At 34.4% G+C, this 25,863-nt stretch overlaps 1 long non-coding RNA gene across 1 annotated transcript in view; it reads left to right on the top strand.

The window, feature by feature from the left end:
• The first annotated feature begins 6,659 nt into the window (after positions 1 to 6,659).
• The window catches only part of LOC131859927 (uncharacterized), a 44,089-nt gene continuing 24,885 nt past the window's right edge, over positions 6,660 to 25,863 (top strand). Inside the window, exons 1-2 of the long non-coding RNA XR_009359501.1 lie at positions 6,660 to 6,893; positions 7,462 to 7,537. This is a non-coding gene — a long non-coding RNA (uncharacterized LOC131859927). The remainder of the gene's footprint in view (positions 6,894 to 7,461; positions 7,538 to 25,863) is intronic.

The following is a 25,863-nucleotide window of genomic DNA, read 5'->3' as shown; positions in this document are numbered from 1 at the left end:
TAGACACGGGGGGTCCTCTTAAAATAACAGAGACAAAGAATTGTGAAGGTCTTCAGGAGAATTAAGAGGTTTGGGAGCTTTTCCTTAATGTGGGTATGACTGGTGCAGGGGAACCTCTTCAACAAGCCAATCATGGATTTGATGATGAAGATTAGGATCCTTGAGTCATTGTGAATGTCTTTTGTTTGTGAAGTTTTCTTGTATCCAATAAGGACCCCACCATGTAAACCATTGTCACAAATTAGGCAGCTTGATAAGCCAATTTGGACAATTTGGTGTATAAGGGGTGATTGATGTTTTTTTTTTATGTTTGATAGGATTTTAGGGTGTGTAGGTGATTTTTGGTTTATCCAAGTTGTGTGGATCCCAAATTTGTGTGATTTGACAACTTTATCAAAAAGTGCAACTTTTGAAAATGCAACTTTTGCAAGCAAAAGTGAAACTCTTCCACTTTTGGTTGTTGTAAGCCTCTCAATGGCTCCAACCTCTTCAAAAATTGGTTGGTAACCATTGGGGAAGGATATAAGCCTTGTGGACATGATTCCCAAGGGGAGAGTTACTGTGGGTTGAAATTTGAAGACAATTAAACACTGAAAATTGAGTTTTTCCCAGAAATTTTGAGTTTGCAGAGGTTGTACACCCTTGTATGGATTGAATTTGACAAAATAACTCATGGAGTAGATGGAGGGTTGAGTCACCTTTGTTTTGGTGGTGGTTTGAGGATTTTATCTTTTGTGTGTAGGGAGAACCCTTCAGTTTGTTGACTGCAACCCGAAAAACAAGGGTTTGGCTAGGGTTTTACCTAAAAATGGCCATATCTTGCACCTCCTTCCTCTAGAAGTTCTTTCCTTTAGTGGAGTGCAGGGTTAGCCAATGTACTTTAATTTTTTCATGGGTTTTTGTAGGGAAGTCTCAGTTGTGGAGAGTATGATGCAAAACTAGGTAGGCATCTCTATGTGACTACCTTAGACAAAATTAGGACAATCACCCTAAATCTTGTAGCGGTGGATTCCAAGCATGCAACCCTAGAACATGAGGTTATTTTCCACCTCCCACATGCTCATGAAGTTAATTTTTTGATTGAGGACCAAGAAATAGGTGTTTCTTTGTAAATTAGGCCTAATAGCCCTAATTAGGTCTCCAGGCTCCTAAAGGATTCAAACCCCTAGATTTCAGATATTGCCAATCCCTTTTGTAGATGAGTGTAACTCCATAAAGGGCATTTGTAATGGTAAATGTTTTACTAGGTTGTGTTCAATATTTTGGAGTTAAAGGCAAAATACCCGTCAAATAGGGCTACCAGCCAAGGGGGTAGGTTTCCAAAGGAAGTAGAGGGCATTGATGCCAAAGCCTAAAACCAATGCTTGGAATAGTTCTTAGATGTCATGAGTGGACCAAATCCAAGGCCCCTAAGAGGAAGAATCATGGTGAGGCATGTTGGGAATGTTGAAGCAATTGACTCATCTTGAGTAGGTGCTAGGCTTGAGTAGTGGAGAGTAGTTCAGTTCCTTAAGGTGTGGATCCCTTCTTGTAGGATCCTTATTGTCATTTTAAGGATCAAACCCAAACATTTAAGACTCATCCTTAGGTGTTTGAATCCCGATCTGCATCAGTTACCCTATTTTTCTCGCCATGAAGGGGTATAATAGGGCTTTATCTGCAATATTATGTAATTCCTGGCAGAATGGGAAAGTAACTATGGGTCAAATTTTCTTTATGGTGTCACCAAAGTTAATTGTAGAAGTTACTAGGCTAAACAACTAAGGGGAGAAAGTGGAGAAGAAGAGAAACGGTGATTACAAATCTTACAAGAAGTTATTTGAGAAGGGCAAATGGGTGGTGGTTGTTCAAAAAGGGTATGGTCACTCTACTCTCCCAAAACCCTATCCAATAGTTAGTTATTTAGTTATTAAAATTTTACTTTAGAGGGTTGCTACACTTCAGTTCATGGGTACCATTTCCTCATTTTAAATCATATAAGACATGGGGAAAGAATTAACCCGCCTTATTTCCTATTTACATCCCTAAAGTCTTGTATTGCAAATAGAGCGAATCCACCGCTGCACCGAGGTTTAATCTAGTTGATGTATAAAGACCATTTATTGAATTGAAACTATATGCTCTCTTTATGTAGTAGTGACGAGCCTAAAAAGAAAAAGAAGGGGTCCTATGTGAAAATAGAATTAATTGAGTCAAAACCCCTTCGCTCTCCTGATTCCACCCCCCCAGCTAATCTCATGAGAAAGAAAGCACCGATGCTGCAATAAATTAAGGAGGACTCCAAGGATTTTGTCCAGAACTCACAACCTTCAACCCCTCATGAGGATGCGGAGATGGTTCCCTATTCATTAGATCTGCCATCAGAGAAAGAAAGTAGAAAAAACCCGGAGGATCAAATTACGAAGCTTAAAGAGAGAGTCCTGAACTTGGAAGAGAAAACTAATGACTACATGCAATGCTTTGATAAAATTTGTGAGGCTTTTGGCTCACTTTGCACTATCACAGATGGTATCATGAGGAAGGTTGTTATGGGGGTAGTGTCAGGACAAAGAAAGATAAAGAAGAAAGTGAGGAAGATGGAAAAGGAAGGATAGATGGATGAGGACAGTGAAGATAGGGAGGACAATTAGGAGGATACTTGGGCATGTTAGGTTAACAGGCTTCAACAAAATTGGAGTATGATCAACAATGAGCAAACTGTTTTTCTTAGTTTTTGTTATGTTTTAACACTCTACTCAAGATAGTAGATGATGGAGTTAGTATTTTTGATAGTATGAGGCTTGCATTCCACTTAAATCAGACTTTTATGAAGACGGTTTCTATAGTTAAAGTTTTTAGTATTGTTGATACTCATATCACTTTTAATATACTTGGAAGATGGTGGTTAGTTAATAGTAGTATGTTTAGTTATAGAGTCATGTTAATTTTTTATTACTTCTAAGGAACAACAGGTTGGGATTTCTTGACTGGTTGTTTGATGGCAGCTCTTTAGTTGTTGTACTATGCTTTGTTGTTTTTTAGGTTCGAGGCCTTCTCCCTACTAATATAATAAAAAACAATATAAATATTAATAGAATATAGAAATATGATACTAGCATACCTATCTTTAGAGAAATATATGTAAAGTACACCGAGAGATATCTTTGATTGAAGCTTAAATTTAAAATAAGTGTATACAATCCTAATTTAATTATAACTATTTTTAAATAGTAGGCTGAAGTGAAAAAAATTTGATGGTTTATTAATTAAAGTATATTTGATGTGAGTACTCTATAAATCAAAAGATGGTAGTCTTTCTAGAAATGGTAATTGTATTGAATTCATAACTATGTTTTTTACATTGTTGATAATCTAAGGCTTTAAACTTTTTTTTTCTTCTTGCAATTTATTTTTTGTTCTTTATTGTTAGGGTTAGATTTAGGGTTAGGGTTAAATTGAGTTTCATTTTCAATATACATCAACATAGATCACAATGATGGTGAATCTAATAATTCATCCAAAATGGGAATAGATTTTGGAAAGACAAATACTCTAAACCTTAGATCAGACAAGCTTGATAATGATAATATTACTATATTATTATTATACTAACATAATATTAATAAATCCCCCCTCATTAATAACTTAATAAAGGTTAGGGTTGAATTAGGTTTAGGTTTAGGGTTAGTATTCACTTTGATTTATTGATAGGGTTAGGGTTCAGTTTGATTTAGTGTTGGGTTAGGTTTAGGGTTTAATTTAGCATTAGAATTAGGGTTCAATTAGGTTCATATTTGCGGTCAGGGTTTAATTTGGTTTAGTGTTAGGGTTAGGATTAAAGGGTTTAATTTAGCTTTATTTTCAATACACAATATTATAATACTAATATATTTGGTTTAGGGTTAGGATTCAATTTTTGTTCATGTTAGGATTAAGATTCATTTTGTTGTAGGCTTAAGATTCAACATGGTTTAAGGTAAGGGTTTATTTTGGTTTAATATCAAGCTAAGGGTTCAAACTAGTTTAATGGTCAATTAGGTTTTGGGTTTACATTTAATATGATTTAAAATTAAGACTACAGTTCAATTTTCATAGTTTTTGATGTAGGGTAGAATTTGACTTAGGGGTTAGGGTTAGGGCACCATCTAGTTTAATATTTAATTAGGATTAAGATTAGGGTTCAATTTGATCTAACATTAGGTTTAAATTTGGTATAGTGTTAAGATTGAATTTAGTTTAGGGTTCAATTAGGTTTACAATTAGCATTCAAATTGGTTTAAGGTTTGGGTTTATTTTATTTCAACATTAGGGGTAGAGTTCAATTTGGTTTGGGTTTGAATTAGCTTTAGGGTTAGGGTTCAATTTTCCTTAAAGTTATGGTTCAATTGGTTTAAGGTTTAATTAATATTTTACTATTGGGGTTTAATTTGGTTTATGGTTAGGGTTTTTATTATTTTAGTGAGCAATTTGGTATAGGGTTAGAGTTCAATTAGGTTTGCAATTAGCATTCAATTTGGTTTACTATCAGAATTTAATCTGGTTTACTATTAGGGTTTATTTCATTTTAGTGTTAGGGTTATAGCTCAATTTGGTTTAGGTTTAAATTAGGTTTATGATCAGGGTTTAATTTTGTTTAGAGTTATAGTTATGGCTCAATTTGATTTAGATTTCAATTAGTTTTATGGTTAACATTTAATCCAGTCGCCTTTAGGGTTTTAATTTGGTATATGGTTAGGGTTTATTTTATTTTAGTGTTAGGGGTAAAGGTCAATTTGCTTTAAGGTTTAGGGTTATAAATTAATTTGGTTCAGTGTTAAGGTTCATATGATTAAAAATTAAAATTTATTTTTATACCGTGTTAGGGTTAGAGTTCAATTTTGTTTAGTTTTCAATCCAATTTAATGTTAGGATTTAATTTGGTTTAAAGTTTAAGTTATGGTTTAGTGTTTAAGTTTGTAATAGAAATTTTGTCTAGGATTAAGGTTAGGGTTACAATTCATTTTGGCTTAGTGTTTGGGTTTGATTTGGTTTAGTGTTATAGTTAGGTTTCTATATGGTATAGGATTTCAATTTAATTTGGTTTAGTGTTATGCTTATGGTTCAAGTTGGTTTAAATTTAATTGTTCAATTTTTTAAGGGTTTATTCAAGTTTAATTTTCAATTAAGTTAAGTTTAGGTTTAATTATATATTTATAATTAAGGTTAGACAAGTTCAATTTAGTTTAATGTTCAACTAGATTTAGGGTTTTAGTTAAATTAGATTTAAAATTAGGGTTAGTATTAGGGTTTAAGATAACATTTTACATGCAATATTTATTTTTAATTATTTTTCACATTTAATTACTATTGTCATGAAGGATTGCACCCATGATGCTAAGCTTAAAGCTCAACAATCCTGTGAAACATGGAAACACCTTTGAGCCTGTGGGTTGCTCAAAGTGAAGGTGAATCTTTGGATTATAGGTCATCTTCCTGCATGATGAATCTCCTACAATTTAAATTTTTGTTGAGAAAAGGGATAGAAATCTTGTATGTAATGAAAACCTATCCTAAATGAGATGATTGAACCAAAATTGTGTAGTTCTACTTACTATCCTAAAACTATAACCAGTTGTAATAAACATCAATAATTATCTCACAAATCAAATAAGATCCTAAGATTCATCAATATTTCATGTGAACCTGTTCGAAGTTCTCTAATGTTGTATGAAGGAAAAGTAATTTTCCACAACATGCAACTGATTGGAGACACAACCCACAACCTGAAGTTACTATGAAATCTTCCTATTTCTACAAAGCATAAACGAGACTAAGCAAATAATTCAGAATCAAATCACAATAACACTAGCAAATCATTCATCTGACAATGGAGAGACAAAAATAATTAGGTAATCTAAACTCTCTATTACACATTGAAAATAAACTCTATTACAATGCTGAAAATTGAAAAAAGTTGAGCTATAATGGTTTTTGTTGTATGTGTAAGAAAAAAAAAAAAACCAAGAAATAATAGAAGGGAAGAGGAGAATATATAGAAGACAATCTCCTAAGAATAGAGAGCTAAAGCTAGCTGAGCTATAATCTAAAAAATCTGCATGAAGAAACCCCTGGTCAAGTTTGCCTGAAAAAGCGTGCAAAGAGCATGCACAAATCTGCCAAAATCACTTTCTGATGATAAAAATAGCTTCCCATCTCAAACTACATGGAAGTGATACTCAAGCTGCTGCAAACTAACAAAAATAGCTCCTCGAAAAAGCACTTTTCCCTTTGTAAAATCTACATGATTACATATATTTTTTCTTTTGATCTTTTTAATAATCTTATTTTAACTTTTATTAAAATAAATAATTATATTATTTTAATAAAAGCTAAAATAGAATTATTAAGTTCTTTTTGTTATTTCATTTATAATTTAATATATCTTTATTAAGATTTTTTAATAAAATAAATCTCAATAAAGATATATTAAATTATAATACATAAATATAACACAATAAATAAAGAACCCTTCCTTTCATTTTTATATAAATTAATATAACTATTTAAAAGTTTTTAATAAAATAAACCTTAAAATAGTTATATTAATTATAAAACAAAAGAAAAGAAATAAAAGCTTAAAAAAGCTTTTAGTCCCTTGTGCAGACTCTTTACAACTGCGTAGGTCGAAGACTTAGTAGTCTTGACCATGCAGGAAATAAAAAGGGATTTGTATTATGAAAAACAAATAAAAAAGCCATCTCTTGCCCTCGAATTAGGGATTTGAAGTAAAAAGCACTCTCAAAACCTAAATTTTCTTCGTTCTTCTGATCTTCTTGAAGAAGCTTCCTTTGTGGCCACCATCTTTCATCTTGTGATCTCGAACTAGGGTTTCGAACAGGGGTGGAACTAGGACTTTTCTCAAGCTTATGAGCACAGTATGTGACTTATTTCCTTCTTTCATGCTGGTTATCCCTTTGGAGGATAAAATATTGCAGAATATTTTCTTTTTTATGCATAACATTTAGGTTTTCTTGTAACCCTAGCTTTATTCTTTGTCTGTGATTATTGCTCCTATATGGATTGTGTAATACTGAGGATGTGACAGTAAATCTGCTCGAAATACTGTAATCGTGCTTTTTTATGGATGAAACAGTCCTTGGACCTGGATAAATCTATTATTGTGCAGAGATAACTATGTGTAGGGTTAACATAAGGCTTTACTACTTTAATCGCCGAGATTTCTGTCTTATTGTGACTCTATGGTCTAATTGCATGTGATATTATTCTCTTTTTGTTGTTTAATAATATTTGCCTTGTTATCTTCATTGCCAATCAAATAAAGGATTTATATAAGCCTTTTCAACTTTACGATTTTCTTGATTTTGACAGTATGGAGAACTGTCTTTTGATCACTTTTGTTCATTGTCTTTGATAGGGTAAAAGAGCTCTGTGATTGATATAATGGCTTGGCTTTTTACTGTGAGTGTTCGACCATTTTGACAGGGATGGACACTATCTCTGGTGCTCTTGGAACTATTCTTCAAGGCTGCAACATGCATCTTGTGACCGTGAATCACTGGTTAGCTGATAACATGGGTTTGCTATATATATCTTTCTTGAAGATTTTATTGCTTTGTATTAGTTCTCATTCACTATGTATCCTTCCTATGTCAAATAGGTCTGCATTTACTGTCATAAGCTCTTATAACTGCTATCATGGCCCTCTCTATGCATTGTTATTGTCCTTTGATAAGGTTTGTGCTTGTGATCTTTTGAACTGATTTTTGGGTGTTCTAACCCTGCCATCATATGCATATTGACTGGTAAGCTTGATTGTGGGAGGTCACTATTCAGGTATCTTGAACCTTATCTCTGAATTCAGATGATACGACTGCACCTGCTCATTATATCTACTCATTGAATATTTTCTGGAGATGATATTGTTCTAATTGCTTGCCCAGTACTATGAAACACCCTCTTGGTGGCTGTTATGAATTGGGATATCCGTCTTTTTTGTCTTGATGTTTTGAGCGTTGGTGGAAGGCTCTAATGACTGAAATATGTTGTTCTTTGTCTTATTTTGATAGTGTGTATGTCATATGATATCATTTTTTTTGTTAATCTCTATTGCACTGAGACACCGATTGGTCTGAGACCATAGCTATTTATGAAAATCATCTCACTGTCATTAGATTTCTTTTGAGACCATAGCTATTTATGAAAATCATCTGATTGTCATTAGATTTCTGTCAAAAGATTTATGACTGACAATTGCTTCGATACTTGACCAATTTTTTTTAACCTTTTTTAATGCTTTGTATTCATATTGATGGTGATGCCCTTTCAATGGTTCTAAGTGATATATGTCATATTGCTCTAAATGTGACTATAGTAGTGCTTACACTAGTACATTTGGAGAAGTTTCTTGAGGACCATTCGTCGGAATTCAGACAACTAAACGTTGAAATTCAGACGTATTTGTTCGTCGCTATTTTTTTTGTTGATGATTTCGACGACAAGTTTCACATTGAAAATCAAATGACACCATGTCGAAAATTTCTATGCACCTACGATATGTTTTTTTGACGAGCAGACGTCGAACTTCTGACCTTGTTGCATCCTTTATCTACGTACAACCTTTGCCGATAACCCTTTATTTATCGTTGTAACCTTTGCTGATGCATTTTTACTTTGGCAGTGTCTATCGGGATAAGTCTTATCGATAGCATCATCGACTATCGGCAAGATATGATTTCTCCATTGTTGCTAGTGTGTGTTTTGTTGATGGACCATCTTCAAGGATATGTTAGAATTTTGACGACTAAGACAACGAATGAGGCTATATTGTGCGATGTTTTTGTTGTTGCAGGTAAGGCAATATCATTGGTTCTCTTGTTGTGTTCGTCGGAATTTCAACCTTCCCCAAGATTTAAAAAAAAAAATCCCAATTGCTTGTCTACATCGATGAACCTTTATCATTGTAACCTTTGCCGATGCATTTTACTTTTTGCTAGTGTACATCAGGATAAGTCGTACCGATAGCCTCATCAACTATTGGCAAGACAAGATTTCTCCATTATCGCTAGTGTGTGTTCTGTCGATGGACATATGGTGTATGCTATCCCGATCACATGCTTCTACTTGTCAGTGTTATCATCGGGTTGACTTTTTTCGATCTCAAAGGATTAATATCAGCAACATTAATATCATTGAGCTTACCAAGGATTAAGTGTAGTAGGTACTTCATTACAAGGAAGATAAAGATGAAATAGCTACAAGAATGCATGCAATAAGACTTATCATAAGGAATCATAATAGTAAATGCCAAAAATGTCTTGGAGCCAATACATAAAGCATTCATAAATATAGTCATACATATAGTCATTGTTGTTTAAAAATACTATCAAAGGAGGATATTATAAAGATAGAGACCTAGAACTTAGTATGTAGTCATGGATAACAGTGTAGGGTTAGGTATAGTCTTAGACCTTGTTTAAAGGGAAACATGTGATAGTGCACGTGCCTAAAGAAAACTCTACAAAATAGTGAGCAGTAAAACTATCAAGAACAATATTTTAGTCTTAGGCATACATAGCTCAAGGAGATAATGATTAACAAAGAAAGCACTTACAAAAATATATCTAGTCATAAAAGATAATCATCCGAGTTGGAGAGATGAGAATATTGTAGAACAAAAAGTAGACAATGCCATCATAAGACGTGCACTTCATTTCAAGGCCCCAAACTTAAGGGAAATACAAGGACATTCCATCATTGCCAATTGTAGTCCATAAAATCCTCGTCGCAAAGCAAATCAAAGACAAAGTACAGTCAGAAAGATAAGAAGATCAAGTCTATCAAAGAAAAAAAAAGAACTCAAAGGCATTCAAAGATGTAATAGTCATAAGGCATGCACAAAGGCTCAGTACAATGGTGATACAATGTTGCATACCAGCAATGAAGATTGAAGAATAAGGATTGTGATAGAAATCAGGTTCTAAATACACAGGCACATGACAGTAAGTTTGAAATTAGACAATGCAATATGGAGATATGATCAACTTCTATGAGAAATGAAAGTGCATTCATGATAGTATTTTTTAGTAGATTGGACTACCATAAAAATGCAAATTGAAATGACTAAAGGGTGGGAGTTTCAGTTAAGTGAACTTCAAGTTAGAATGCAAGTTCTTAGTATCATTCATCAATTCAAACATTAGTTTTTCAGAGAAAATATGGATTTCTAAGTTCATCATCAGTTTGAGGCCTGAAGAGGTGGAGTTTTCAGGACAATTTCATCAGTTAGAAGCCCCTCATAGGTCATACATGAGACAAGATGGCTTTTCGATAATTTAATAGCTAAGTTATCAATTTGGGTACGCATATAGATATAGAATCAGGTACAGATTCACAAAATCAGCAAAAAAAATTCCTTGGGTATGGGTACGAGTAGGTTCGTACACACACACACACATATATATATATGACAAAATCTACTCCAATGATATAAAAGGCGCTGAGAGAAAATGTAATCTTGAATTTATTTAGTTTATGAGACACAGAAATGAAATCAAAGTAAACATTCATACAGTGAATTGCATAGATGCAAAAATTGATTTGATTAATGATGCTCAAATAGGTCTTGAAACCCTAAAAAAAATTTGACAATACCAGATCTAGTCATCAAGATAGTAGGATAACAAAATCTAGTGATAAATAATGCCACTATAACTATTGGAAGATCTCAGAGTTGATTACTAATCAATATGATAACTGGTTGACCAATAAGAAATCACTAATAGCAGTTTTGTATCCTTATGACAGTATGAAAAAATCAACAAAAATAGAAATAAAGATCAGATTGCACCAATGATGACAGGTTGTGTATTTATGAGAATTGCAATTTGAATAGCATGTTGGGTTAGATCACACCCCTTACAAAAGGTTGCAACGTATATGAGATAGTAATTTAAATTGTACACTTTTCAGCCAGCACCACTTTATTAATTTGCCCCAAAATTAAGCACAATAGCTAATGAATAATCACTGAGGACCCAACCATGTAAGGGCCTTGGAGGAATCCAAGGGGAATCAATCTCGAACCAAGACCTAGGCAGAATCAAAATCAGGATTTAGGGGTTTTAGTGAAGAATCAGTAACTTAGTTTAACAGTCAGTTTCCAGCAATTCCACCTTTTATGCATGTTTTTTCTTCAAATTCGACCTGAAATGAACGAACAAAATGAGGCAATGTGTCTATTCTAAAACAAAATGAACAAATGTTAAGGAATGAACAGAGAAAGTGTGTCTATTCTAAAAACAAAATAAACTCACAAAACCAATGAGGCATGCATTCACTTCTAATGAGGAATTGTCTCGTAGAAGAATGTTCACAACCTGCCACACTGAATATATAACTTGCAAACAATATGCTTAGCATCAATAAGATTAATAGTGGAGCATAATGAAATATTGAAAAGTTTGTTACCTTATTGAGCTCCTCTTTGTTTCATGAATAGTTTAACATTCTTTATTTAACAGGGCCAACCACGCCAAGGTGGAAGCTCATTTGGCACTCCCTCCCGCCCTCCCCTAATATCACTCTAAATTCCCCTTTAACGTCTAACATTCTTTCATCCATTAATGAAACATAACATTCATTCATTATCACGTAACATTCATTAACACATAACATTTATTAACATTCATTAATACATAACATTCATCAACATTCATTAGCACATATCATTCATTAACATTCATTAACATGTAACATTCATCAACATTCATTAACACATAAAATCTAGTTGTTAATATATAATAAGATTATAATCATTTTTTTTTCATTTTTTTTGAAGCTTGGAGGTAAAGACTAATTGGACGATCGTTGTCTTCACCATTTGTCCCCTCTTCAGTTCTTCTACCCTCTACTCGTGATCTAGTTAATGTATGCCTAGTCCTGCACTCACGATAAGGACGCACATGCGAAGGGGGGTTCACTGCAATAACAAAGAAATGGGTTAAATTCATGAGTTTTATTAATATTGTTACAAGTATTTCATTAATTAAAAGAAAATTATAAGGGTGCTCTTTATTTGATGGGGCCACATCATCTTCCTGATCATTTTGTCTAGCCTCATCCTCAATATCCAGAACACCCTCTAAATCCTCTGGAGTTGAAACATGAAAGGTTACATTAATCAATACACCAATTACAATTAAATTCGTTTAAAAGAATAACAGTGGTCATCTTTACCTGGTGGGGAACCATCACGTTCTTGATGTTGTCTACCTAGATCATGCTCAACTTGCTCACCATGGTCTACATAATCTAAAATAAAAACTAAAAAAGTTACATTAATTACTACACCAATTTCAATTAAAGATGTTTAATTGTAATAATCATTACATGCTCATCCTCAAAGGTTACATTAATCAATACAACAATTACAATTAAATTTGTTTAAAGGAATTACAGTGGTCCTCTTTACTTGATTGGGCCCCATCACGTTCCTGATGTTGTCTACCTAGATCATGCTCAACTTGTTTACATGCTCTAAAATAAAAACAAAAAAGGTTACATTAATTACTACACCAATTTCAATTAAATATGTTTAATTGTAATAATCATTACACAAAAAAAAATATTTAGCATGTGAATACCTCCAGTACTTGGATGCACACCATGACCTTCATCATGTGCAGGTTGTGTTCCACCTTGTGTAGGTTGCATTTCAATGTCATGTGCATTGATATGATTTCTTGATTATTTAAAACAAATATAGTCACATTATGTTAGAAATTAATATTGAATAGATTATTGCGCAAGTATTCAATTTTAAATAATTTTCATTTAGCTTATTTATATGATTGATGGATGCACTGGATTATTTTGTTTGCCCACTCAATCCTTTTAGACGTTCAACCACGACTCTATAGCCCTCCCAGAAGACAATTTTCATGTCATCTTCTATGGGCACTCTATTGAATTTAGAGCCTTGCATTTTTTGCTTAATATCATGAATTTTGCTCGTATTATTTAATGATTAAAAAATTTGTTTGCAATTTATTATTTCGATGCGATATTTCATTTATTGATACTTACAATTTGTGCGATAACTTTCATATAACCACTAGAGTCGAGTTTGTGTTGTTCATGCTTTTCTATTCTTGCCTTAGTTGCCTTTGACATGCTTAGTAGTCTATGAAAAGTTTGAAATATGTTAGATTATATAAATTCAAAGAGTAATTAGTACATAATTACATTCTTAATAGTATCACATACCTTTTTCTGCCTGGTGTTGTTTTTTCTTTTTTCCTTTCAACTCTCTCCTTTGCATCTAAAATCAGGTCCTTCCACTCCCTCTCTAGAATCATGGGGGGGTGCTCATACTTTTTGTTCTTCTCTAAATGTGTCCTATACTAGTCCCTCACATACTTTAGATGTTTGCCAGCTTCGTCAAGGACCTTGCTTTTCTTGAATGTGTCATTTCCAAACAACCCAACCAAACGGTTTATGAGCTCATCTTTTAACTTTTTTTCTTGCTCATTCTAGCATTTATGTATGGTGGGCCCAAAGATCTCCAATGTAATTTCATTGAGATTTTTATAAAAAATATCATTTCTTGCAAACAAATCATGTGATGATTAGTCCAAAACGAGTGATCAATAAGTAAATTACAATTACTCTATACAACATAATAATTTTAAAGTACCTGGAACCTTCTCTATCTTTATGGGAAGCAAATCTTCAGTCAGCACAAATGTGATCGGCAACGTTCCCGTACTAGCAATACGAGAAGATCCAGAAAATGTTGCTATGGTATCACCAGTAGTTACCTCTGCATCCTCATGTACATGTCTTGCTATAGAAAATGAATCCACTATGAAATGCCCCCAAGAAAGAACACTTAAAGGGAAATAAATACATAACAAAAGAGAGAGCAAAAGAGGGATCTACCAACTCCGAGGTCAGTATGATGTGTACTATTGGATGCCTGCATGCTACATTTTGTTGACATTGCAGTTGGCAATATAGGTGGGGATGATGGGATCTAATGAGCACAGGAACATGGACATCACCTGAAAATAATACATTAAATATACAAAACATTAAATATATGAGCAATAACATAGTGGTGTAGGAGCACCAAGAGCACAATGAGGAATTAGGACTAATTATTTAAAGCAGTAGTTTTAATCTATGGAAAATGGACATCACCTGAACTACTTGGAGTACCTTGATCATGGCCACCAACTTGATGAGGATGCAATATTTCTTGTAAAAACAACACGTACATATTTTAGTTCCTGACATAAAAGAGTATAAAATATAAACCATTTTTGAACTTATGTTATAATTCAAGATCTTATTACTGCTTACTTGCATGTTTTGTGCTCTCTACATCAATTGTTGCAACCTCTCTTTTATTGCATCAGTTTGAGGGACTTGGTATGCCAGAGCAATAATTTCTCTATTAGTTTTTTTTTTTATCTTTCTCATCATTGCGATAGGGTCTGTGGGATATGTGATGTCATCATCGCATAATAGTGAGTCCACCGCTATATTGTCATCAGGTAAGGCAGGTGCCTTTCCCCAAACATCCATCTCTAACAAGAGTATTAGTAACATTATCAAAATTACTCAAAAACCCTTAATGAAAGAACATAATAATATAACATTTTGCTTCTATCTAATTTGTACAATTACAATGAGGTTTACCTTGTGGGTAGAAAGGCTGGGACCTACATCCCTATCTGTGCTACGTGTTGGATGAATGTCGCCCTATGACAAAGATTAAATATAAAAAAAAACATTAGCAAAATGAAACCAATAGACTTAGCAAAAAAACTTAATAATAAAATGGTATATTGGAGTCATTAATTGAAGGTTGGTTTAAATGGTATATAGTATGTACCAACCCCATGATAGTAACTTTGTGTGTATCTATGCGATTCAAATTGTAATCAATTAGCAGCTCTTCCCCTACACTTATTGATTTTATCGCACATACAAATACACGATTTCCCTCGTGCACATCAAATGTGCAATTGGGTTGCTTATTAGTTGACCCAGGTCGTGTACTATTTATTAAACCTGCAATATTCCCTGTTGCTTTTGGCCTTCCATCAATGTACATAGCCACTCTTTTACTTTGATCATTATCTTTCCATTGTATATAATTCGCCAAGAGTGCATACCTACACATATTTTTTTTATATCGAACAATTGCATCCAATTTTTATAATTGTAACAAGGTCCGATATATGCCATCAATTCAACAATTTTTTTTTAATGGACGTTTATGTCGTCCATGGAAAATAGGCCCAAACCCTGTAATGATGATGGTGCTATGTGATATATCCTCTCATTAACAAAAAAATCAGTGTTTATTGGAGGAAGTTCCTTCCTCGCACCCATTGTTTCTATAGATGTTTGTAACTCAAGGGCACCTCGATGTCGCCTATGCTCTCATCATCATAAGCATATGAACCCCCTTGAGCAAGAAAAAAATGCATGTGTTTATTGAATTTTCTCCTAATCTTTTGACCTCTAGTTGATCTCCCTCTTTTAGACGTACTAAATGTCTCATTTTCATCTCCTCTTCTTGAATTTCCCTCACTCAAGGAAGATAGATCTAACAAATACCTATTTAGTGGTACCTGCACTCCATCAAATGAAGAAGTCGGCCCTAAAGTTGATGTTGAGATTAAAATTTGAATAAGCCCAACTAGGGCCTCAAGTGTTGATAACTATATTAGATTTGTTGTATATAGGAGTGCCAAGAAGGTGGAATGAACTATAATGTATGTGGTTTTGATGAGAAAAAAAATTTGAAGTTTTGACAAAATATTGTTGCTAAAACCTGGCTTATTATTAAGGAGAAAACAAATAATTAATAAATGGTTTCTATAGGGTGTATTGACTTATACCTGTCGTTCCATGACACTATGCAGGATCCTTATCAAATGGGTTCAGTTTCTTGCATATGTAATTCATTTATCTTATGTTAGCTAAAAATTACATGATACGTATGCTAAAAATTGCATAGTAGACAACATGAACAATATGCGGACATCATAATCATTGTATATTTTTTTTCCTTACCTTTCATTTATCTAGAAAGTGCATGGTCCTCAACAAAAGGGTTGACGATGTCTGCAGTCAATTACCTATTTCCACCAAGGACGACAGAATCAGACAAAATATATACATATAATCAACACCAACAATTGAGCATCATAAGCATTACATGATACGTATATTTTACCCAAGTGTATATTTCAAAAAGAATCTCAGAGATCATGGCAAGAAACAAAAAAGCTCCTATGTGTGTTAGAGGTTTTGTTCAATTTATATTGAATCCATTAAGCAAATTATAATCATTTGTATCCATAAGATGAAGTAAAAGTTGTATATAATTGAAACTTGTACTATTGACCAAAGTTATCTCGATGAAAACACTTAGACAAAATGAGTAGTGCATGGTCAGCATATCATATACTGATGTATAAGCATGATAAGCCGAAGGATGCATTGGTGGAAGTCGTATCGATCATTGCCAAGGAGCCAAGGAAGTCAGGTAGATCGAGGAAACATATACTGATTATGATCATCGGTAAAACATACATTGGCAACAAAGGAAAAATATTGTCTTGCCGAAAGCCGTTGAGGCTATCTGTAAGACTTATCCCAATGAACACAACCAAGGATAGAAGTTAATCGATGAAGGTTATAATGAAGAAAGATCACCGACATAGCCAAAGGAGTCTGGATGTGTCATTTTAAGTCTCCCTGATGCTCGGTGAAGTGATTGGTCAGAAGATCATTAGGAAAGATTATGTCGATGGAACATGATGTAGCGGGAAAAGTTACACCGAAGGAAAAGGTCATCAGGAAAACTATGCTTGTCGCCATAACACATTTGAAGTTACTGCGATGCCCAATGATAGTATCAGGTTGGCATATACCGATAAAGCAGGAGTGTCATCGGCTTAAGTTACCCCGATAGGAAAGATGAAGTTTCTAAAAGAAAAAGGGATTTTGCTAATGGCGCCAAATATGAAGTTTCACCGGAGAGACATGTACGCCTATGAGCTGTTGTCATATCAGAATTTAAAAATGAAACAGGGAGCTTTTATTAAATGCTTGCATCAGGTAGATTTATTTATGGTTCACATGAGGTATATTTATAAGAGGATCATCATTACAATATTTACACAACAAAGCAATTGATAGAACATAGAATTGAATTCCTGAGAGTTGGAGCAAAAAATTGTGATTGCAAAAAATGGAGTGTGCGAGTTCCAAGGGAAAGAAAAGAGTGACAAAAAGCTCTGAATCTAGGGCTAAGAAATCTAAGAAAGAAGAGGAAATCTTGATTCAAAGATTGAATCAAGATATGATACAACAAATGCAAGCACCAAGCCCTAAGTCTAGAAGATCAAAACAACAGTTGTCGGGGAGGGACCAATTGGAAGATAAATACAAAAATGTTGGAGATGTGTGGACCAAAGTGAGAGGATACAAATTGTTCTTGTTTCACTACCCGAGAAGAGACAAGGAAATGTCACTTTGCAACCCATGGAAGACCAATTTGGGTAAGCTGATTGTCTCAAATGTGTTTGTAAGTGAGAAATTGCTAGAAACCCTAGTGAAAAATTATAATTTTGTGGGGAGGTATATTCAGGCCCCCAATGGAGATGCCTTTACTAGGTTTTTTGTTGGTAAACTGAATGAAGTATTTAACCTGGATCCCAACCCTAATAAACCCTTGTATTTCAAAGGATTGGAAGAAGAATTCCTCAGAATGGATACAACATATGCTGGGTGGAAGTTAGTTGTCCATAAGAAGGAGGTAGGTATACTGACAAAATAGGATGGGCCACTATTCAACATTGAGTTATTCAAACATTACCTACAATATACTTATATGTCTTGTGGCCAGTTAGGAGGAGGTGAAGTTCTTGATCTAATGAGTACTAGGCCGTTAGTATTAGCCTCAGATATCCAAATGTATGAACCCAAACCATTTGGTTACGCCTCTTATTTGGTAGAAAAATTACATGAGGGTTTCCTGAACCTTAGGGATAACAAAAGCCCTAATTTCAAGTTTTATTCATTGTTGATGCATTTAGTATTATTTTATGGACATTTCAGGGGTATGTGGCCCAAGGAGCTAGTGCTTAATAGTAGAAATAGGGAAGGGGAGGAACAACCGGTTCAATTATGGACTTCTACTTGGGACTCTCGTTATGTGAATTCAAACTACATAAAATTTGAAGAGTGGATAGCGAAACCATTATACAGGATGTATGGAGTTCCTTGTGATGGATCAATTTCAAATGAGATTGAGGCATTTTTAAGGCCTAAATATTTTGATGATAGGCAAATTGTGAATCATAACTAGAGAGATTGGTACATGCACTAGAACTTTACTTGTTTTAGGATCTATGGATTTGAAGGAAGCCCATGCATGTTACCAAAATGTGTTCCTAATAGAATAACATATTTGGAGATTGTAAGACAATTAATTGTCTCAAATGCTAAACACTTTGGAGATCAACATAAGCAAACTTTCTTGCCTGGAACTCTTAGTTTTGGAGATTTCATTATTGTTTCTATAAAGGCATATAGCATAATTAACAAAACGTTAATGGAGGAGTATAATTTGTTTGAACATATTGCAAGAAAAAACTATGATCCAGAGGGGTACATCCACTCCTGTAAGAAAAGACAAAATCTAGGAGGTTATTTGCACTTCATTTTGGAGGCAGAAGACCTCTTCAGAAATATCGAAGATGTAGAAGAACAAGAGGCAATTGATAATTTGAATAGAGAGTTGGAAGAAAGAAACAAAGGTTGATGGAAATGGAGACAGAAGAAGAGATGTCAGAAAGTGAACCGGATGACCATGAAGTTGTTTCTAGATATCAGGCAAAGGAAGAAGAAGAAGAACCAAATGAAAATGAGCAAACTGTGACTAAGATGGAGATTCATGCAGACTCAAGGTTAGAAGAACATTCTACTTTTGTAGCAGATGATGTATTTGTGAATTCTAAAGAATTTAAATCTTTTCTCTATAATTTCAAAGGCAAAAGGTTGAGGGAATCTATCCCACATATAACACCTGAAAATGAGGTAGAGTTGTTGAAAAGGTTAAAGGAGGATATAGAAGCAAAGTCGGTTATAATGACTCCCCAAAAAGGGAGGCAATTACTTGTAGAAGCCAAAGTAATTTGTTTCTAGGATGGGATTTGGGTGCATCTTTTATTTTTGGCAGTCTGTCACACTTTGACAACAAGGATTTCAAATTGGACATTCAAGGAGTAAATGATGTGTTTATTGGATCCAGGTTTGATCAAGATGGGGAAGCCTTACTGTCATGGGCATTGTATCCTTCAAATAAAAGGCCTAAAATTATTGATGTGGATAAAACATTTGGCCATAGGATGAAATTGTAAGCTGGGGAAATTGATCCTATTATCTCAATAGACATTGGAGTCGACATTTCAAAGTTTAATAGAGCACAAATAATTAGAATAGTAAGGGAAAGAGATCAATACAAAGGATTGCATGAGGAAACCATAAAAAGATGTGGACAATATGTGCCAATGATACTTTCCCCTGATAATTCGAAATGGAAAAAGAAATGTGAAGAGCCGCAACAAGAAAATCAGAGAATTCTTAAATAAATGTAGAATGTAAGAGTTGATACTACATCTTTTCTATTGAATAAAATATTTGAAAATTTGAAAGGATATTTGGAAGAGTTCTGGGTTGTTTTTCAAAAGATTATGGACAATGCTATATCACATAATAGGATAAAGAACAGATTGGGAACCAGACTACATGACAAGACTTTGGAAGGGATAGATTCTAAAGAAATTGAGAAGATCAAAAGGTTTCTTGCAAAACATGACAAATTTGATGTAGAGTTACAAATTGAATATGATGAATGTAAAGACATAGTCCAACATGGTATCGCAGTGCTAAATAATCAGAGGGGAGAAATCAAGGATAAAGACAAGTGGATTTCAGACTGCCAAAATCTACTCAATGTTGCCCTTAATGTTGCTCGATCAAATGGAATTGATTTGAAGGAAACAATTACACCGATGGAACAATTCGTCACATGGGAGATCGTTGTTAGGGACTTGATCCATGATGTAGACACCTACAAATCATAAAAGTACTTGGAGCATATTCAAAAATGTGGGGAGATACTTGGGGATTGAAATTGTTTTCAAATATTTCAAAATGTTTTTGAATAAGGGAAAACAGGTTTTGGTGGGACTTTGAAACCCAATACAACCAAAAGATCAAAAGATATACATTAAAGCGCAACAAAACACAAAAGACAACAACTAAGAAAAGGACAACTGGCAAGCAAAAAGCCTACAAACTAGAGACAACTAACATAAACAAACAGGATCGATAGAGAAAGAGCCCAGTGTTAGGTTAAGTTCTGAAGCATCTCAACGGCTTCCACCTCCAGTTGTTCCATATTATCAGCCGCTCGCTTGATATTCTCAATTTCCTTGCTTTGGCTTTGCAACTTTCTTTTGCTCGCACACATTCTTCTACCAAGCCCAGTCTCCTTATCATCAGGGGTATCTTCCTTCACATCAATGATGCCCGCAAAAGCCTTATCCCCATGGTCATTCTCAAGCTTACTGATAAGAGTCTTCATACTAGCTGAGGCGGTCTTAAGGATCGTATGAATTTTCTCACCAATCTTTTTGAACGTGTTCTCAACTCCTTTGAGTCTTTTTTTAGTAGCCCCTGCTCTGTTCTCCAAGGTAAGAAATCTATTTTGATTATTATTGATGATCTACTCTACATTACTAATAGCTTTGGTGAGCTCACTGAGATATTCTAGGAGGGAGTTGAATTTACCTGAGCCTGTTAGGATTCCCACAGATACTGAGAGGGGGGGGTGAATCAGTATCTAGCTGGTTATTAGATTTTCTTGACTTAAAACATGTAGAGCATATTAATACTGTATACCGATAAATAGAAAAATAATGCAATAAACAGAGATAAAAACAACCACATGAAAAACACACCATAACACAGTAGTTTAATGAGGAAACCTGGGGTGGGAAAAAGCTCGGTGGGATTTGTGACCCACAATATTCACTTACTGGCCAATAAGAGAATATTATTGCTACAAGAGGGGCTTCCACATGCAGGAAGGCCAAGTGCCTAGAGCTCACTACTCAATTACAAAATGGGAAGTCTCACTGATCTACAAATTGAATTATATAAATCCAATGTGTTGTACTGCTTCAAAATAACATCTACTATGCCAGATCTAGTACCAGTTTATAGCTCCACTTCATACATAAACCCTTAACCTATAATTCGCATGATAGGTCTGCCTTATTTCACCTAATTACATTCCTCCATGCTTTCATAAAATCATTACCATGTTCTACAATGAACTCTCTTATATATAAGAGTCATTTTACAACTTGCCAAGTCGGCTTACAATGATTTTACAATAATAAACAAAATATATTATAAACAAAATTCCTATCAGCTTCTATGCCGGTATGCTTCCTTTCACTGTTGGTGCCAGTGGTCTGTGTGCCGGTGTAAAGTCTAACTTTGCTAGTGTCGGTGGATTGCCTTGCCGGTGTCATATGTGGCAACACTCATGAGAAAAATTCAAAAGTGTATCCAAAAATTGAAGTCCAAGAATGTTACCAAAAACTGTGTGCTCCCTCTGAGAAGATGATCCCTAAGTTATTGGAGTTTTCTCATACCACTACTCCCCCTTTAGCATCAATGACAAAGGTTGTCAAAGTGTCAATAGAGTGTGGTTTCCTGCTTCACCCTTGTAACTAGTTGGTTACAATCTGAAAAAGATCCACCAAAACTAAATTCAAGCTTTCAAGAAACATTTTGCTATCTTTTATTGCTGCCTCTATCCTTTGAACTGTACTGGTGAGGTGTTGCATTTGCTCTGCCAGTGTTTTCTGTCCTTGAACCAATACATCAGATATTTCTTTCCTTAAGGATGCGAGGTAGTCTAATTTTGGACTTAGTCTCCATTTAAGATCTTTAGCCTTAATTTTTATTCTTTCCTTTTCTCTTTCCAGCTTTAATAATTCTTCTTCAAAACCTATTATCTTCTGCTCAAAAATTGATAATGAATTAGATGAATTAATGAAATTGTTAGCTAGTTGATTTATTTCCTCATGTATCTTGCTAATCTTCCTATCTATATCAACTGTCAAAAAGTTAGTCTTACAAGTATCTCTGTACAAAGTTTTGAATTCCTTCAATGTACTACACAATTCTGATAGAAGTGTGTCAAACTACCTTGTACAACACTTTATTTCTTCCTCAAAGAATTTGTGTTTTTCTTTTTCTAATCTCTCCTTGAATGCTTCCTCTTTTATTTGTTCAATTGTCATAGTGTTGTCAGTAATATACTTAGACAGAGTGTCAAGTTGACTCAAAGAATCCTTATTATCTATATTACATTTTGGAGCTATCATTTTCAAAATTGGAATTGTGTCATCTATAGCCTTGTACGCTTGTGAGCTACAATCTATTATTTTCTTTATGGAATCCAAAAGAACTTTTGTTACATTTATTGATTTGAATCCTACAGTTGAAGAGCCAACACTCTGAATTCTGTCGGTGGGAGCAGTATCCTTGCTTATGGTGATATCTGGTAGGTCAGTTTGTGTTTCCATTTCTTTAAGCAAAGGTTTGTTTTGCTTAGCTGTTGTTGGTGGCACCGACTCTGTATTAACCTGTTGTTGTGATGGAGCATGTTGCTCTACTTGTTGATCTGTCTGTTGATCAACCAGTTGCTCTGCTTGTTGCTCAGTATTACCATCTGCTGGTTTACCTTCTGTGTTATCTATTACCGGTGCCTCACTACCCATATCTGTCTTTCCAGTTGTGTCCTTATCTACCACAATATTGACCTTCTGAGTATCAATGTCTACTATGTATAATACTTTAGAATTAGGATTGGTGTCCTCTTGTGGTATATCCATACTCTCATTAGCCAGTTGATCTTCAATTGTAACTACCGGTGGAGTATCCAAAGGTGGTGGGGGTAGATTATCTGTTATTTTTATGCTTGGAGGTCCACCAACCTTGCCTTTTCCCTTGTCCTTATCTTTCTAATATACTTTGATAGGTTTGGGATTTCTATATTCTTCCTGCTTTTCCTTCTCAACAAGGAATATGTCCCATGCATTTGCAGTTTCCTCTGCAACCTCATTTACTCTACCAACCATAAGTGCTATATGTCGGTGTGCAATGGAGAATACTGACCGGTTAGCCTTTGCAATCAGATCATCTATTTCCTTTGGTGACTTAATAGATAAACAACAAGTAGTTTTTCCACTTTTATTTTCTTGTCAAGCTCTACAACAGCTTGCCTTCTTGCTTCAAGTCTTTTAACTAGTTTAGCCAATAATTCATCCACAACTTGCATCAAGAATTTCTTGTAAATGTCCAAGTGCAAAATTACACTGTTTTCAACTTTTTCCTTGTCATCAACTGATAGTGAATCATATAATTTGTTGATGTTCTTTAGCTTTCCTTCCTCTGTTATTTCATCTAAAAGTCTGTCAATTGGAGCAATATTTTGTTGAGTCTTCTTCTTTGGTGTTAACTTTTTCTTCTTAGGACTTATCTTCTTAGTCAAGGGCCTTACTGCCTGTTGTTTTTGTCTGGTTCTTCTAGGCGAAGGTGTAGATACCAGTGAAGGTTCTCTTTTCCTCACAACTCTTTTAAATGTAGCTAGCATATCACTTTCCGAAGAAGTTACTATTGGTGAAAGGTGAGTTTCTGGTTGTAGTGCTTCTAACTAATCTTCAGTGATATCGGCTTGTTTAAGTACATCTTCTTTGATAGCCTTAGCCTGCCTTGATCCTCTTCTCATTGTTGCTTCTACCTTCTTTACTCTTTTCTTAGATTGAATTTGATTTTCAATAGTTTCAGCACTGCCAAATACCTCTTCTTCAGGTTCCTTGGGTGCTTCTAGAAGGGCTTTTGCATATGTTTCAATTATGTGATCATCAGTTTTATAACCCATCTCAGTAACCCAAATTGTTCTTGGGATAACTGCCTCCATCCAAATCTCATCTTTCTTAATGACAAAACATATTTTATCCTTATATTTATTTACAATTGCTTGTGATAGTCTGATTCTAGTGTTCATCTGGGCCTTCAATGCTTGAAAGTATTTATTTATATTCTTTTCTCTGTTTTCACCCATGTTATTTAGTAAATCAGACAGTTGTTTGCCTACCGGTATGTCAAAACCAAGATTCTTGTTACCTATACCGGGCACCTATTTTGTTATGTGCAGCATTAAGCAGACAAGTAGGTTACCAAATCTAAATGTCCCCTTTTTGTCCCTCTTGATCTTTCCAAGATTATCAATCAATTCATCCTTCAACCATTCACACACATCAATTTTTGCATTATCATTGGTCATGTCATAAGCACTCTTTATGCATAAACTAGAAACTGAATTTAATCTATTTGCATTTGTTGTTTTATAGCCTAGAATCATGCTGATGAATTTGAAATTGATGTCGGTTACATCATTCACTCTTAAAGATCTTTTGTCGGATGTTGCACCTGTTAGGTTCATCACTAGGTTATTTGAGACCACCTTTGTCTTATCAGGTCTGTTACCGGTGGAGGGTAACCTTGTTACAACTTTTACTGCCTCTTTAGTAATTTTGTGAACCGAATCCAACCAGAAAAATGCACCATGTATCCTGCTCAATACTATCCTTATAACTTCCTTAGGGAAATCCGGAATGCTGAGAATTTCAGTGAATCCTAGGGTTTCAATTATTTTGTGTTCAGGTTTCACTTTACCGGAATCATCACAAATTACAGTCTTGTACATGTTCTTAGTTTCCTCATCTCCTAATTCTTTTATGTGGCAATGAATGTACATTCTAGGGTCTTCTGCAAAAACTACTCCTTTGGGAATTTGAGAAAATGCACCAACATTATCATCCTTTTTAGCTATTTTGGGAACTAACTAAAATATGAGCCTATGGCATTTGATTACCTCGACTACGGTAGGGCTTGCTATAAATTCAGGTACAGAAGAAGATGCCATGATTATAAATACCTTTCTCTGCCTTTGGATAGATTGCTTTGCTAAATTGATTTGCTTCTTTCCTCGAAATGCCTCTGCTTTGGAATTTTCGCGCTCTTCGAATGTTTGAATGTTCGGTGAAGTAAAATGGAGCCAAAAACATTGATTTATAATGTTAATTTGCCAACTAACACATTTAATGCTTTTCGGTTAAGTAATCACTTAACTTTATCTGCCGGTATAGAAGTAATTTCAACTTCTTACCATCAACCGAGGGAATAATAGCATGTTTCACATTTGATTGCCAAACCCTCAAAGGAATTTTCTTCAATTAGATGAAGAGTCTCCTGCCGGTGGAGTGCTACTTTGTTCTGCTGGTGGAGGAGTATTCCTATCAACATTTAATTCTGATTTCCTGATCCATTGTTTTGAGAATTCATGCTTAACTTCTTCAACATTTTCTTTTCCTTTCAAATTAGGACCTTTGTTGTTTACCAGTGAGGACTTGCTTCTACAAAATTTAGCAATATGTCCAATTTTGTTACAAGCATAACAAGTCACATTGTTTTTCTGAATAACTTTCCCATATCCTATGCCGGTTTGTGTTCTGCATTGATTAGATAAATGTCCAAATCTTCCACAAACATAACATCTTATATTCATTATGCAATTTTTTCAGAGTTATGACCAACTTTGTTGCATTTTGAACATTGACCGATGGGTGTATTGGTATTCTAATAATTTCTAGATCTACATTGATTTTCTCTATGAGCATACTTATTACAGTTAAAGCATTTGCCATTGAATTTATA

This window comes from Cryptomeria japonica, chromosome 11, assembly GCF_030272615.1.
Source record: "Cryptomeria japonica chromosome 11, Sugi_1.0, whole genome shotgun sequence".
In the NCBI taxonomy this organism is placed as follows: Eukaryota; Viridiplantae; Streptophyta; class Pinopsida; order Cupressales; family Cupressaceae; genus Cryptomeria; species Cryptomeria japonica.
This window is presented reverse-complemented; position numbering and strand designations above follow the sequence as displayed.